At 42.4% G+C, this 17,487-nt stretch overlaps 1 protein-coding gene across 6 annotated transcripts in view; it reads right to left on the bottom strand.

The window, feature by feature from the left end:
* Positions 1-17,487, bottom strand: part of CDH13 (cadherin 13) — a 1,030,961-nt gene that overhangs the window by 853,494 nt on the left and 159,980 nt on the right. The window contains exon 1 of one of the 6 annotated variants that reach the window (XM_042919727.1): positions 5,301-5,425. The exons of the other annotated variants lie outside the window; for them this stretch is intronic. The gene's annotated coding sequence lies outside the window, so the exon portion shown is untranslated. Of the gene's footprint in view, positions 1-5,300; positions 5,426-17,487 lie in introns of those variants that run through there. 6 annotated transcript variants of the gene reach the window in all.

The raw sequence follows: 17,487 nt of genomic DNA, 5'->3' as shown, positions 1-17,487 counted from the left end.
ATTTTAACTCTCCTTTGTCTTTTAGACAAAAAGTGAAAAATGTTGTTTGTTCAAAGGATTAAACAAATAAAAGCAATTACAGCAGGTTACTTAACAATCTGCCCAATTGCTACATTTTTACATAGCATTTGGAACACTGGTTGTGTGGATAAACCTGGCAATGTCTGTTGTCAGTGAAAGAAACTTGTCTTTTGGGTTTTTTTGTTTTGTTTTGGTTTGGTTTGGGGGCTTTTTTGGGGGTTTTTGTTTGTTTGTTTGAAAAAGGGCATCGACTCAAATGCAAAGGCATATTCTTAGAAACCAGAAGTTTCTTGTCATTTGGATTGAAAACTTTATCAGCCTTGGTCTCTCTAAGACAGCCACTTCCTCTCCTGTCTCTAGTTATCTTGGATTTCACCCTCGTGATGATTGCTACACCCACATCTCATCAGTCCTCACTGGAATAAGCTAGAGCACATCATTCTTGCAAATTTCACATTATTACCTATATGCTGTGTTCCTCAGCTATGCTTTGTCCTTCTTTACTATGTCAGAACGAAAGCCTTTGTCTCTGTGGACCTAAAATTTTCCTGCTAGAGAGACTCAGCCATATTTCACTCATCACTGTTCCATGTGAGTTCCAAGACAAATACAAAGCTCTCTGGCTTTCTCTGTCTGAGAGTACTTGGGACTCGTCTCTGCTGACGAAAAAAAAAAACAAAAAAACAAACAAAACAAAACAAAACAAAACAGCATTGTTTTTCAACGGTGGCTCCGGTCAAGCAGGCTGAAAGTTTTGGCAGGAATTAAATGAGATTTTCCCCCAAAATCTCTCTGTACTCATTACCCCCACTGCCCATCATTAATTGCCTCAGGAAAGGGATATTGTTAATAAAAAGCAAAGAGAGATGTAAAAAAATGAAAGTTTCAAGCATCCAAGATTTTTTGTTATGGTTTTAAAAGCCCATTTTATATTTCAAACCCTAAATCTAAATGGACCCCAGATATTCATTTGGGCTTTAAATAGTAGATAGGGAAGAATGGATGATGATCCAGGGTACTGCCCCCTTTTTTCCCAGACAAAAATTCCCTGAGTTGGAAAGGGAAGGAGAAATGCATAGATGTGGTAAAAGGGACAATGCCATGTCTTTTCTCTGAGCCCCAATTCCAAACCTAGTTCAGCAAGGGAGCAACAGAATGGTCCCTGCATGCTTTGGAAAGGGACTGAAACAGTGGAGAGAAAGCTGAAAGACTTGAATCACCCATAAGCTTGGAAAGAGAGGACCAAAGACCAGATGGCTGCAATAACATCTCATCAGATGCCAGAGTGCCTCCCACCCATCATGTACCATGGCAGCACGTAAATGCAATTGAAAGTAGACAGAAACCTAGGGGATTATGGTGGCAACGAATGGACTTAGCTTAAGCTTCTACCAACTGGTAGAAATTAGAAGTATATGTACAGTTTTAGAAGACAAAGATGGTTGTCTTATCGGCACCCGAGGGTTTGCAAACAGGAGATTATACCTTCTACACACGTCCTCATTTCTACGTGATAAAGTAAAGAATACCCATGTCACACAGGCAGAGCAATGCCTTTAAGATAGAACTCAGACCCTCCCAGGACTTCGTCCAACAAAAGCACCATTAGAAATCACCAGGCTATGAGAAAAGTTCCAAATCAGATTCCCACAGTCAGTCCCCAAATCGTGTTTTCATGAAGTCTTTTTGACTTTGATTCACAGAATGACGATCCCACTTGTCATACTCATATTTGGGCATCTCTCATTGCAATGTCCAACTATCCACCACTGGCCCTGGTCCCAGCTTCCAGGCAGGTCCCCTGAACTACATCTTGGTATCCTGCCCAAATACACTCTTCTGGCATTTTGCTAGATTTTGGCCTCATACATCTGTTTCTCCATGGACAGTTTGAACCAATAATGCCACTCTGCATAGCTGAGATAAGCCAAGGACTGGATTTGGACAGCTGTAGGATTTAATCATCAAGTGAGTAGAAGGGCCAGAAAACACACAAATTCACAGTTACTTTGGTCTTGAGGGTCACCAAGCAACTTTATAATCTAACCACTTCTCTCTTTTACCCATAGTCCCCTTCCTCCTGGGTTACACAACCTGCCTCCCCATCAAGGGCTATCATATTGCAGTCCTAACAGAGGAAAGAATACTTGGAAATGGTGGCTGAGAGTGGAGGCAGAGTCTCCTAAAAAGACAGACTCAGTGAAAGTGAAAAAATCAGACCACATTCTTCTGTAATAAAAAACTCTTGGGAATCTTAATGATGTTTTGTACTTTATGTTGATGATTTTCCTTTAAGCCTCTGGATAAGGAAAGATAGCTAAGGTAAAAGTACCAACTTTGCATGCCTTCTAAGAAAATAACCACGAATAATTCAGCTTAAAATATAAATGAAAATTTGAATTTAGTTAAGTGGAAAAAAAAACAAATTTGAGGAACTAATGGGAATTCTGTGATAAACTTACATGATTTTTTTCTAAATTTCTTAATATTTTCCAATTTAGATACAGCTTATTTTTAACCCTAAACTGGGCTGATGTGTCATCAATTCATGGCCTTTCCTTCTCCACCGCATACCTAATCTGGGGATCTGTGTTCATTTAGATAGCTTTAGTACTTGCTATGTATCCTGGAGAGTAGGAGCTTAGAGGATCCAATCAAATATTGAGTGTCTACCATGAGCTATGTTCTGGGCCAGGTGTTTCATAAATATGGAGTCCCCAGTCCACACAGTGACCATGTTAAGTATGTATTAAACTCACCATTTTTCATGTGGGGAAACTGAGGAAGAGGTACATATAGTAGACCCAGGATCTAGTCCCATGATGATCTTGTTAATATGAATCACAAGTGTTTTTTTTCTTTCTCTCCTTTTTATCCTATACAATACTTAAAAGACTTAAACTGACTTCTGGAGCATTTGAGTTATGCTCTAAATATTCATTTATGGAAAAATGGTGATCAATTCACATGTAAGTTGGCATTAATTTTTTTTTTCTTTTTGAGTTGGAGCTGCCGGGAGATCCCATACGAACATTGTGGTTTGGGTCTTGGGTGCTACAGAAGTCAGTGACTTGGGAAATAAATGCCCTGGTTCTTCCTTAACTCTGAGATGATAAGATCTGATAAACAAGGGTAGATGGGTATGCATTTTCAAGAAAAATAATAGTTATTCTTCAAGGTAAAAGAAGATTTCAAAAGTGAGGTCAATTTAAATCTTTTAGCTCAAAATCTTCATGACGCTTTTCCAGCACCAGCACCAGCACCAGCACCGCAGCTCTGACAAGGATAGAGGAGAGAGTAGCTGAGCTGAGGGTGGCCTAGAGCTACCCACGGTGAGATTAACTGGCCGAAAAACAGAAAAGCAAACACTTCAGTACAATCTCTGCCTTTTTTGGAAAGCTGTGTGCACTTGCGCCGTCTGAATTCCACGGCTGGTAGTGTTTCTGCCTTAGAACAGCACAGTGGAGGGAAAAAATGAACAGGGATTGGTGACTCCATCCTGGGATCCTAGTGGATGTTTGAGAGTCCCTGAGACTGCCTAGAACCGTCAGTGGGGTTTATTTCAGAGTGCGGAGGATGGCAAAGGTGAAGTGCATGTAGGAGAAAGACAGAATCATCTGTGATTGTTGAGGAACACATTGAAGTTTGTTCTGTGGCAACTTCGAATACACTTTTTGGGCAGCCAAAGGAGGGAGATGGGAATGCTTCCTGAACATTTTGGTAAGGGTCGCTGCTCATTTCTCCCAGTACATCCAATTTTCAATAGCCATAGTTTTAATGACCAATTTTCAACAGTCATAGCCCCTCTGTCCTTACTCTTTTTTTTCCCTCCAGGTTTATTGAGGTATAATTGGTAAATTAAAAATTGTATATATTTAGAATCTGATATGATGGTTACGATATATCAATATGATGATTTCATATATGTATACATGTGAAATGATTACCAAAATTGAGTTAACAGATCCATCAAAAAAAGTCACTTTTTTTTTTAAATGTGTGGTGAAAACACTTGAGATTCATTCTCTTAGCCACCTTCAAGTGTACAATACGGTATTGTTAACTACACACATCCTACAATACATCCCTAGAACTTACTCATCTTAGAACAGTTTGTACTCTTTGATCAACATCTCCCCATTTCCCCCACCTCCACCACCCCCTTCTAGTCTGTTTCTATGATTTTCTTTTTTTTTTTTTTAGATTCCACATACAAGTAGAATCATGCCTTATTTTTATTTCTGTCTCTGGCCAATTTCACTTAGCATAATGTCTTCCAGGATCATCGATATCGTCACAATGAAAGGATTTCATTTTTTTATAGCTGAGTAATGCTCCATTGTGTGTGTGTGTGTGTGTACACATATGCAGACATACATTTACAGGGCATGTGACAGGGATAAGAAAGTTACAGACAGAGAGAGAGAATGGGAATGGAGATGAAGCCACACAGCAAAAAACCTAGAATGTGAGCACACCTGCCCTGTGGACAGGCTGTCATTATGCGTGGGTGTTTCCATTCTTTTGCTATGCTTTAAGGAGCTAATGCTCCCTGATACAGAATCAGAAGAGAAAAGGGTCCACTGAATCTCTCAACAGACCCCTGTGTCCCCTTTCTTGGAAAATTTTATGATTGATACCCTCCCCCAGTTTTGCCTCTGCCACCAGGTACAGGAAGGAGCAATCTGAAAAGCTGCAGAGTCCACTACCTTCATCAGGGTCAACTCTGAGTTATCGGCAGTGTTGGGTGTAGAAGATACTGTTACCACTCCATCTATATTCCCTTGGTGTTCACTGTTCTCCCATCTACATCTTCTTTCTGTGGTCACTGACCATGCTTGACCTGTTCCCTTGATGGGTTGGAAGCACCGGGACGTAATGCCCCTGGGACGATCCCTTAAACAATGAGAGTTGGTAGATAGATTCCCCAGCTTCCTTCCTGTGTGGGTGGCACAGTTCTGACATGTCTCAAACAGAACCCCAGAGGTCACCCATGATGATAACACATCCACCCACATACAACTTACTGCCTTCTGTGTATTCCCTATATCACTCCCTACTCTCTTACTGGAGTTGCCTGTCACTTCAAAAATAAATGATTTACACTGAATCCTTCTGCTGTGGTCTGCTTTGGAAGACAGAACTGAAGACACTGAGGGTTGGCACAAATGTAGACAGCAGACTTTTAAAGCCATCCTCTCCCTTGCCCCAATCTACACTTCTATCAAGTCAAAGGTTCAAGAACTATTAAAAGTTCTGGGTAATAATCATAAAATTACCTGAAATCATTTTATATGCTGTGTATAGGATAGATGAAGAAACTGAACCAGCATTTCCAAGTTCCTATCCAATTTCCTCCAGTTAACTTCTGTGCTTTCCTTGATTACTGATTCCAGAACATCATGCTGGCTCCTCTTCTTGCCTTGTGTGAACACCTCTGACTCAATAGTCAAGTACTGTTGACTCAAAAGTCAATGGTAGTACCCTTGCTATTCTCAACCCTAGCTGCCCCGCATGACTTCACATCCTAACCATGGGCTGACTTTGATAGCTGCTGGCTTGATAGGAATTCGAGGGACAGAGAGGTTCCTGAGTGATTGCCCCAATCATAAGGTCCTGGAGATAGAGTAGAAGTTTTTCTTCAAAGCATCAGAATCTATAGGAGCTAGAGTTCTCTTGAGGATCATCCAGTCAGGAGGTTAGATGGACTCACAAAAGGGACAATCATTCATGAATTCAGCAGTCAGGTTCATTGAACATAGGCTAGAAGTATGTAAAGACTCAGAAATAAACTTGTGTATAACTCTTGAGAGATGGTGACCATCTTTTACGTTCTCTGTAGGGTGAGGGTGAGTCTGATCTTAAGAAGCCAAGAATGATTGGGGCACCTGGGTGGCTCAGTCGGTTAAGTGTCCGACTTCAGCTCACGTCATGATCTCGCGTTTCATGAGTTCAAGCCCTGCATCAGGCTCTGTGCTGACAGCTCAGAGCCTGGAGCCTGCTTCGGATTCTGTGTCTCCCCCTCTCTCTACCCGTCCCCTGCTTGTGCACTCTCTCTCTGTCTCTCAAAAAATGAATAAATGTTAAAAAAAAATTTTTTTTAAAAGAAGCCAAGCACGATTGGACATCTGCTGTTTCTTACAAAAGGGCCCAACATACCATATTTTCTAAGCATCAAGAACTCCTGAGAGATCAAATGTAAAAATTTTAAACACTGATTTTTAAAAAAATTTTTAATGTTTGTTTATTTTTGAGAGAGACAGAGCATGAGTGTGGGAGGGGCAGAGAGAGAGAGGGAGACACAGAATCTGAAGCAGGTTCCAGGCTCCAAGCTAGCAGCACAGAGCCAGATGCGGGGCTCAAACTCATGAACCATGAGATCATGACCTGAGCTGAAGCCAGATGCTCAACCAACTGAGCCACCCAGGTACCCCTAAACACTGACCTTAATCTTTGTTCAGTAAGGATCAGAAATATGTAACTTTAGGTTGCTTTTGAGTTTCAAGACCTCCTATTCCATTTTCCCCTTTTTTAGTGGTACAAAATGTACTCAATGAAGTCAAAAGATGGAGAAAGATAATAAGACATTTGAAAATTCACACACTCAATTTAAATAATTGAAAACTGACTGCAAATGAATAAAATAACCAAACTCAACATGACTCTTTCTCATCCAAGACTCTAAAATCCCAGAACAAACTTTAATTAGCACAGGATCAGTATTCCCTTGGGCTTTAGGTAAATCCTATTATTTTCCTTTTATATAATGAAGCATGCAGTAGTTTAATGGTGTGACCAAGGACAAGCAGTGAGCAAATATATTGTAAATACGCCCCCAAATCATGTATCATTGGCCAGACCCCGTTATTTAGAAGAATTAAGTAAGGTCAGTGGTTCTCATGAACCCTTTTGCTAATGTGATGGCATTTTGTGAAACACGTCCACACCCACAGCATTTTACATACACTGGAAGGTTGATGGGCCTGCTAAAGTCCATCCAGTTCTGTCTGTTCTGTGGATCTCAAGTCCAGACCTCTGATCACTTGGGGATCTCTTCACTGGAGGGAAAAACTTTTGGAAGTGAATAGCCACCATTTTTTCTCAATTTGGCTTGGAAATCCATTGATTTCCATCTTGATATAAGAGAATCACAGATTTCCATTTACATCCTGATATAAGAGAATCACCGAGTTTTAAAGGGAGACCGGGCCCACTGTTAAGACCTAACTTCATCATTCAACAGTGAAAAACTTTTGGCATAATCTCAAACTTGATTAACCCCAAATAAAGAAATAAATAAAAAACAAGATCTAGACAATCTTTATGTTATTGACAAGATAGAACAATACGCAAGAGTTAATGGTCAAAGAGCCAGCCCATCTTTTAATCACAATGGCACCAACCAAATCCAGTAAAACCAAGTGCAACTTGTGTCCAGTAAGCAGGTATTTGGTAAGCATCTGCTTAGAAAATAGATGCTCTTTGCTTGCAATAGCATATCATGCTAATGCAGCACTTTCACTGTTCCTATTTAGGAGCCAATAAATTGGCCAATCCTGACAGCTAGAAGCCTGGTAGTAGGTTGCCCTAAAGCCCAAATCCATAACATCAGGAGATAGAGATGTATGTTGAAATGAAAAATCTACACTCCATTTGGAAAATCATATTCAGTAGCCACTGTGTTTTTTTTTTTCAAAAAGCACAAAAATAATATTTTTCTATTTGAAAAGTGTCCCTGTTAATTATGGAAACATAAAATCCTACACTGAGCCTGAACATGGGAAAATGAACCGAACCAACTTTCTCTCAGAAGCTACTGTTGGAACAAAAAGAGAGATTACTGGTGGAAATAAATGGGCCCAAGTGAATTAATACTGAATGAGAGTTTTCCATTTATTTTTCCTGTATTACAAGGTAGAATTAATAACATTGGGGAAGGGGCGCCTGGGTGGCTCAGTCGGTTAAGCGTCCGACTTCGGCTCAGGTCATGATCTCATGGTCCGTGAGTTCGAGCCCCGCGTCGGGCTCTGTGCTGACTGCTCAGAGCCTGGAGCCTGTTTCAGATTCTGTGTCTCCCTCTCCTCTCTGCCCCTCCCCTGTTCATGCTCTGTCTCTGTCTCAAAAATAAATAAACGTTAAAAAACAATTAAAAAAAAATAACATTGGGGAAAAGACTAAAGTGATATGTTTGCCCTGATAGCATTCCCTTAACAAGAGTTGCTTCTAGAAGCTAATGAGCTTTCATAGCAAACTGTTGATATGTCTCCATATTAGGGTTAAAAACCCATCTTATGGTAAATTACTCTAGACTCTAATTTGGCAAGAGTAAATAATTTGCGGGCCAAGTGGGGATTTGGTGCCAACTCCTGATTTGGGTTGTATACAATATTTCAAGACCAACTTTCATTAGTATCAATTTACAAATGAATTATGTGTAAGCAACTGAATCATACAACAAAAAAGAACATGTATCAGACTTTTCTTTGATCACTGTCTAGCTTTATTCACCCAGTGCTTTTTCAGATGCTGAAAGGGGGTAGGATCAGGGGAGAAACCATTGATGTGCCTTTCACCTCCAACTTCTCTATTGTTCTCTGAGTACATGTGCTGGGTTTGGCAGTCATAAGAAGTGTGAAATTTAGTGGTTAAGTGAGGACCCTGGTTGCTGATTGCCTGGTTTGGTACCCCACCTCTGCCAAGTTCTTAACAACTCAGCTTCCTTGAGCAAATCACTCCACCTCTCTGAGCCTCAGTTTCTTCATCTCCAAAATGAGAATCCAAACTCTTCCCACATCCTAGGGTCATTGTTGCTGTAAACAGGATGATCCATTTAAGCACTTAGCACAATTCCTGGCATGAGGAAAATATTCAGCAAGTGTTAGCTATACACTCCTGCTACTTCTAATAATGAAAAGAAGAGAAAGAGAGAGAAAAGGATAAATGAGGAGGGGAAAATGAAATTTCCTGAGCATGTCTCTGTTGGAAACTATACTTGATGCTCTCAAGTATTTAGACACACAGAAGAGAAAGACTGGTCTTGATAAGTGACCAGAGTAAATAGAGCTGTTTTAGGCACTCTGTCAACCAGTGACCTTGTTCATGTGTTTCATTACCTTTACAAACAAGAGATTGAAAGCTATCCACCATGAACTCTGATAACCAAACATCAAGAAGAAGGCAGGTCCAGTCAGCCTGGTTCCTTGCCTCATGGCCAACTTTTCTCCTCCACCAGTAAACCACAGGTAAAATGAAAAGAAAACCAGACACAGCCACATCTTTAAATACTGAGCAATGTGTAAGTTGCTATAAATGCAGCTCTTAGACCTGGCCCATCTGAGAACTTTTTCTCATTTCCCCAGGCTGCACCTTCTACTGTTACCCCAGACCTCAAATGGGGACACCAGCAGTGAACTGAATAGAGAAGGACCGTGACTTTGGAGGATGCATTTCTCTGCTTGCACCTTAGGAAACAGCCCCTCCATTAAGTACGTTCCAAAGAGCCAGCTGGAGCTGACTGTGGTCTCCCTGCTAGGACCTAGCAATCATCCCAGTGGAATAAAGACCCCCATTCTAGTATGTGTATTCTTTTTTTTATGTTAATTTATTTTGAGAGAGAGGGAGAGAGAATGCAAGAATGCGAGCAGCAGAGGGGCAGAGAGAGAGGTAGTAAGAGGATCCCAAGCAGGCTTCATACTGTGAGTGTGGAGCCCTATGCGGGGCTTTTGATCCCATGAACCCTGAGATCATGACCTAAGCCAAAATCAAGAGTCAGACATTAACCAACTGAGCCATCCCAGTGCCCCTAGCTCATGTGTTTTCTAGTGCAGCCCAGGTCCCCAAGCCCACTACTAACCTCTCCCCACAGACCAGTTTGTGGCATTTATTTACAGTAACTACCGGGCCCCCGGGGACATTTATGCCTATTAACACTGTCCTGGAGTGGGGAAGCAACTCCTAAAAACAGGGCTGGGTAATTCAGACATTGCCCTGCCCACATTAGAAAGGTTGACCTGAATTTATGGCTCACCCCACCATTATCCCTTCAGCCTCACGTCAATTCCCTTTGAAATGATGGTTGGGGAGTAAAAACGAGAAGTATAATCATATCATCACATTTCAAGAAACCCTGTATTGAAGGCAGAGCTACAAATCTGAGAAAAATCCAGGGGAAAATAAGAAAAGCTTTCATCTGGTGCATGAATATTCTAGATAGTGTGGAAGGAGCTTTGAAATCAGACAGACCTGAGTTCTAATATTAGCTTTCTGGTGGTGAAACTCCTACCCAAGTGCTTAATCACTTTGATGCTCTTGTTTTCCAGATTTCTAAAATGGGGATCATAATATCCACTCCACAGGTATATCATTCAACATTCAATGAAGTGCTGTTACAAGAGTAACCTGGCACCCTATGGACAGCCAATAAGCCAGCCTCTTTTCTTTCATGGTTCCAGTGGAAGACACTGAGCCTGCATTTGACACTGCTACTGCAGTCATCAAAGTTTCCTCAACTCAGAGCTACCTGGGGGAGAAAGTGTCTGATTATTTTGCAAAGCCTCAAATATATCTTTTTTTAATGTTTATATTTATTTTTGAGACACAGAGAGACAGAGCATGAGCAGGAGAGGGGCAGAGAGAGAGGGAGACACAGAATCCAAAGCAGGATCCAGGCTATGAGTTGTCAGCACAGAGCCCGACACGGGGCTTAAACCCATGAACTGCGAGTTCATGACCTGAACCGAAGTTGGACGCTCAACCAACTGAGCCACCCAGGCACCCCAAGCCTCAAGTATATCTTAAATCTGAACCTATGGTGGTGACAGAAATGACCACTGTGTGAACATGGGCTTTGCTCTTGATAAAGCAAGCACAAAGCAGCGATAAAGACGTATAGCAATGTCTTCTGAGAAGACCACAGTTTCTTTCTGGTTTTCTAGGCATCAGATCTACAGAAATCTTATCAATTCTAAAGAAATCTAGAACACACATGCACACACCAACACACACACACACACAGGCACACACACACACACAGGCACGCACACACACGCACACACACATAGCCGTAAAGAAGCCCTTGTAAATCTTACCATTCGTTACTGGATTCTCACTCAAATGACAGATCACATCTTGAGCACTAAGTTAAATTAGTCTACAAATCTGAATCTAAATAATGTTTTCTTTTTCCTAGACAGGTAAATAATTATCAGTATCTCTTTGGGTGGGTGAAATGAAATATTTTTTTTTCCTAGTTCAAGAGCAGCCTGGATATGGGACGGAAATAGGTTTAATTTCTTGAACTAATTCAGATCCATTGATAGTAGCTGCATGAAGTGATAAGATGAGAAGTTTTGTGAGATCTTGAGGAGTGCAGTTATGAATTTGTAATGCACACTTTTGAAAGGGGTAGGGGGCAGGAGGCAGCGGGAGTGTCACCTATTTGCTACAGGTGGCCCACGGCTCTGGGCTGACAGAGTGCGGTGGTAATGCTCTTTCTGTGGCCACTGCTGCCCTTGCTCTAAACTTATTCTTGAACTACCCTTGTGTGGTTCAAATGAACACAGTTGAGTTGTAGACCACAGAACGCTCCAAAAGCCCAGGTTCTATCAAACGTTGGACACACACGGAATACGACAGACCTTAACTTAACAGCAACAAAAAAGTCACCATTCCTTCCAATGGTGAAAGTGAAATTTATAGTAAAAACTATTAAGAGATATTACAGGATAAAAACTAGAGCTTTGTCTCATCTGTACTGCTCAGCTTTGAGGATTAACTTACACCAAGGACACAGTCATGGATGAATCAAATCAAATGTGTGCCACAGCAGGCTTATGTGGAGGAAGGAGGAGCTGATGGGATCCCTGCCCCCAGTGAGCATCCAGTCTAGTTGGAAAGGGCAAACTCTCATGTGTGATGTGAGCAGGGCTGACATTTTGCTAGCACACACAAGTACAGCCACTGTAGAAATGCTGGAAAACGTCTGTGCCCCTAGGTAAAAAGCTGCCACTCCAAGACCCGAGTTCCCCAGCCCTAATGCCCCAGCCTTCCTCTGGGATCCCCCAGAACCTTATTATAACTCAGCAACTAAAGGGTTAATACTTGTCACAGCAGATAAGCTCCAAGAACTCTCTGTTGCCACTAAGGTTGGTGACCTTTGATTGAACCAGGTGTTAAGTATTTCGAATATCACCCCTGGACTCAATGCCTAGAGGCCAAAATATCAGGAATAACAAGTCAAAAGTAGGAACTGAAAAGAGAATTCCTGAGAAGAATCAACAAGGGAAAATGTACCCTTAGAACATGAATATGTAAATTCGATAAGAGTGGAGACCAGGTTTGTTCTTCCCTGTTGATGTCACAGCTCCTAAAGACGTGGTTGGTCCAGAACAGGGACCCAGTACCTGCTTGTTCAATAAAATCATGAATGAGTGGGGAGGGGGAGGGTATTTAGGGAATTGTGCTGGGGAGGTGTTGCAAGTGGTTCTAAAATGAAAAGATGAGCAGGAATTGGAGGATTCTAGGTAAGACAGACCTCCCATTACCCATGAGCTCCCTCTATAAATCCACAGGGGGCAGCAGAGACTAGTGGCAAAAAAGAACCCAGCTTCTAGCTAGAGTCAGAGAATTGAATTCACCTGTTTGTTCTACTTATTTGCTGTATTACCTTGGGCCATCCACTCCACCTTCCAAATTTTATGCTTCCTGTTTGTAAAACGCCTCTCAGAAAAGCTGTGAGATTTAATCAGACAACATATGTAAGGAACCTGATAAAGAGGAAGCAAATAGGAGGCTTTCAGATCTAAGAGTGCAATGGGTTTGTCCATTTTGTTCACTGAGCTGTATCCCAGGGCCCAGGAGCATTCTAAAAACAAAGAAAACAAAGCAAACAAACAAAACAAACTATAGACACAATAAACATTTGTTCCATGAAAAAATAAATAAGTAAAGGGTGGCAAATTGTTTTCATTGTGTTAAATGAATAGGGACACAATCTGTTTGGATGCCTCCAAAGACTATGTGAGATAGATAGGAATTAGGATGCTTTTCCAGAATGGGCGAAGGAACTCATCAGGCTCCAAGACAGAACCTGACAAAAAGGAGCCAATTCATGACCACAGCTATTGTTTTCCTCCTGGCAGGTATCTGAATTAGCAGCCCAGAGGTGGACCTTGGTGTGAAATGGGTCGGTAGGGTGATGGTTAAGGGTAAAACGTCCACAGATAACTTGCTGGTTCCACTCTGTACGCACTGCATGAGCTTGGATGAGGTGTTCAGTCTGCCTAAACCTCCAGCTCCTCAACTGTACAATGGGGACACGACAGGACATGGCTCATGGGGTGGGCTTAAGCACTTCACAAAGTAATGTAGGGCAAGTGGCTGGTGTATAGTAGTAAGTCTTCAGAATCGTAGTTGTCATTGTCAGGTAGAGATGCCACTCTGAGGTTCCTGATCCCTCTAGGCCCAGGCTGATTCCAGCTTGTCACTGGCCTGGCCTTTTCAGTCTCCCTCCCCACCATCGGTCCCCTTAGTTAAGGTTGCTAGGATAGAGAAGGCAGCCTTCCTGTGGACCACCTCAGGATGTCCAAAGAGGCTGAATTTGGCACGGACCCTTGGCTTTCAAAGCACTAAGACAACAGTCTAGGAGTCGGTGCTCTCAGATCAGAAGCTCCAACTGCCAAGCAGAGACTTGCTTTAGCTAACTGTGGACAAAAGGACTCCCCCACCCAAGTGGTCGTGGCTTTTGGTGAAGGGAGCACGCAAAGCAACTCCAGGAGGAGGCTGCAAAGGAAAGGCCAGGGAGGGTGTTATCTCCGTGGAGCCTAATGTTTGTGAACCTTTCCAACAGAGCAGAGGACTCTGGGCACTGGAAAGAATCAGCATAGCAGTGTCTCCAGAGGATCCCACAGCCATATTTTTTTAGTCGTGAATCTTGGAAACAAATTGCTCGTCCGCCAGTGCAGGAGGTTGGAGGGAGTTTACATGTTCTGTGAGGGAGGGATTCTGGCAGAAGACTCAACCTCGAACTAACAGAAGTAGGAAAAATTGGTTTACATTATTTTACAACATCAGAGATAAAATATCATAACAGCTTGAAATGAAAACTATAGTTTTTGAAATATCAAGGCTGAAGGGGTATTATATTTATAGGGTGTTGGCTAAGGTATGACAATGTAACTATTCATTTCAAAGAGAAATTAAGCCTTTATTTGAGAAAATGGGATTAGATTCAGAGTCATCAAATATTTTCTAAATTAACAAAATGTGACAGGTGCTAAGTGGGTCAGATGTGAAACTTTTAAACAATTATTTTATGTTGTTTATCAGCCATCTCTAGTAGCTTTCAAGGGAAAGATTTAAAATGATTCTCTACCCAACCCCCAGATTTCCCTCTCAAGGGAGGAAAAGAAAAAAAAAAAAAACAAAAAACTTCCTACATGTTCAAATGATTTACAATGTTCTCAAGAATAACAAAGAGGATTATTTCACAAAACCAAGTTTGCTGGGAGGGTCTATCTCCCAGTTCCCTTCCAGGATCCTCCAAGGAAAGGCTCCCCTCACTGAAGAAGCTCCTACAGCAACTCCATGTGGGGTGTTTCAGCCCAGAGAAAGCCTGATGTCTCCTGATAGACTTAACTTCCTTAAAGCCACTCATCACTGCCCCGGGCCATCCCTGATTTTTTCTAACTTCAAGAGGAACACTCTGAGAGGCCCGTCCTTTGCTTCCATGGCTGCTCTGTGATGCCTCCTCTCTCAGTCTGCTAATCACTTTCCCTCTGAGGCCTTTCACAGAATTAAGAAAGGGTTTGGGCATTCCAGGCATCCTCAGGAGCACAGAAATCTGCATAACAGACCAGGAGAATAAGATGAGTGATACCGGAGTTTGCTCTGTTACTATATTGGGCATAAAGATACTTTCAGGGTTTTGACTTTTAAATTCTGCGGCCCAGTAGGGGTTCACCGAGCACAGGGCAGACTGACACAGAGAGAAGAATGATCATTCAAGAGAATGGTCTTTGAAACTTGAGGTACCCAACTCAATTGGATAATGAAACACTGGGAACTCCACAGGGCATTTTTTTTTCACCTCTATAAAGAACATTCAATTAAATGCTTTTTCATTTGGACAGGAGGGGTGGAGCTATTTTTTCCCCTCTCTTTTCCACAGAAGGTTATCTTCTTGGATCCCGGCCTCATTTTATTTTTCTGCTTTTTATTGCCTGTTTTTACTCCCTCTTGTGATCCACACTGCCTGCATACACTGTCTTCTCACAGGTTGATGGAAATCCCCCCACGCTGCCCTTGGAGATGCTCATTACCAAGGAGAGACACAATGGCTTCACCGGGTGATGCATTGGTGATGCTTCCAGAGGCTTCTGGTGCCTCCATTTCATGGGCCACTTGCTTAGCTGCTGCTAAAATGCCTTAGTGCTATGAAGGCTGCATTTAACTTAGCCATCTGTGAATGACTCCATCAGGGGCAGATTCAAATCCAAAGTCAAGACCGCTTCCTGGCCGGAATGTCATCCTGTCCCACAAGGGCCAGCAAGAGTGATTTCCTGACATGAGTCCAACGCTGCTGTCCCTCCCTTGGGAGCCCTTGGGAGCCCTTGGGAGTGTGCCATGCATTACATGTGGACTTTCTTACAAATCAATTAGCGCTTGGCACATTATAGTTTGAAATGATGTCACACAGCCTGTGTGTAGTCAGGCGTTGGGCCATGATTTCAAAATTAATGGTCACTGGACTAGTAGAGGCATACATTTCTTTCCTGGAGTGTGACAAGACAGGAGGAATACAAGAAATGGACAAGGGGTCCTGAGGATGGGGCCATGCAGCTACTTCACTTTGACACTCCTAGACTGAAGATCTGTGTGGAGGTTCCAGGCTTTGTGCTTTGTGCTCGGTGCAGTGGCATATAAGACACAGCTTTTGTCTCATGGGTCTTATGGTCTAGTAGAGGGAGCAGGGGATCATAAACTGGAGTCAAGGATTTAGAGAGACCTTATGAATGCTCCTTAGAGCATGCTGAAACTTCCAGAATTGTACACAAACTGAATTTGTGTAAATGAGGGTGTGCATGCATGCGTGCACATTTTTCTGGGTAACGGATCCATGGTTTTGATCAGATTCTAAGAGGTGGGTCACAGACACGCACGTACACACACACACACACACACACACACACACACACACACAAAACTACCAACAACTAGTCTCGTATCTTTGTACTTTGTATTCCCTAAACATGTGAGGTGGGGTGTTGAGTGAATGAATGATGACTCAATGAGTAAGTGATGATTTCCATGCTGTGAAGGGCATGTGGGCCAGCCTGGCCAACAGGGCATCCTGTGGTTCTAGGACAGAGGGCTGGTAGAATCATCTCTTATCTGAGGTTGTGAGGATAAGACAGATGTCAAGGAGCTTGGGACAGTTCAGAGTTGATGGCACATGTCAAGAAAAGTGAAACAGAAGGAAGAAAAATGAGTCCTCAAAGTAAGGAGAGGATACAGAGGTACTTCAAGCAAGAATAGTTAGCAAGGGGTCAAAGAACAAAAGATAAAGGGTCAGGAGCAATAGGTCAAACCATGTAGATAGGTGGGCAGTATGAGAAGCTGCTGGGTAATAGAGACTCAGGGAGAGGACTGAGGAGATTTTAAGAACTTGGAACGAGGCAGACTTGAGTTCAAATCCTGCCTCTACCCCTTGTTAATTTCTCTTTGCTTTGCTTCTCCAGCTGCAAAGTGCAGATAACATTCTAACTCCTCAAAGGGTTAATGAGAGGACTAAAGGAGAAAACCTACATAAGGCACAAGGCTACTGCTCAGAATAGGGCTTTGATTGAATTCTGGGGATGCCCTGAAAGGGCTAAATTAGAGTGGACACTTGCTACCATGGTTTGATGCGACTTCAGTGTCCTAAAAATCTGTTCCCATTCATCCCTCTTTCCATGCTCACTCCCCCCATGTGGCTCTTGCAGGGTACTGCCTATTATCAAAGGAAATTGACTCTTTTCTTGCATTAATCAAAACCTCCACATATGAAATTTCCCCATTTCCCTTTGAGAAGATGATTACTTTCTTGATAGAGGATTATTAGGAAGTCTGATGAGACAGAGGAATGATCTCCACCGTTACTAAACCCCGTTCACTCAGCCTCCGCCATGTGGGCTCTTTCACCTTGGCGATTCCATGTATATGCAGCTGTCCTCGCTAGCGGTCACTGTGTGGTCACAGTTGTTCCATGAAGGGGCCATTCGGGAAGGGGCCACATGTTTTCACAGTCCAAGCCTGGAACGCCCTCTCACCATTGGCTACCTACACAAATAAATCATCCAGTCTGTCTGTCTATCTCTCTCCCTCCCTTCCTGCTCTCTCCCTTACCTAGCTATCATGCACTTGCTGCATTTTTATTAACATAGTTGGCTGCTTATATTTCTCTCCTCCCACTAGATGTATGTCATTGAG

This window comes from Panthera leo, chromosome E2, assembly GCF_018350215.1.
Source record: "Panthera leo isolate Ple1 chromosome E2, P.leo_Ple1_pat1.1, whole genome shotgun sequence".
In the NCBI taxonomy this organism is placed as follows: Eukaryota; Metazoa; Chordata; class Mammalia; order Carnivora; family Felidae; genus Panthera; species Panthera leo.
The sequence above is the reverse complement of the archived record's forward strand: the minus strand, read 5'-3'. Positions and strand labels throughout refer to the sequence as shown.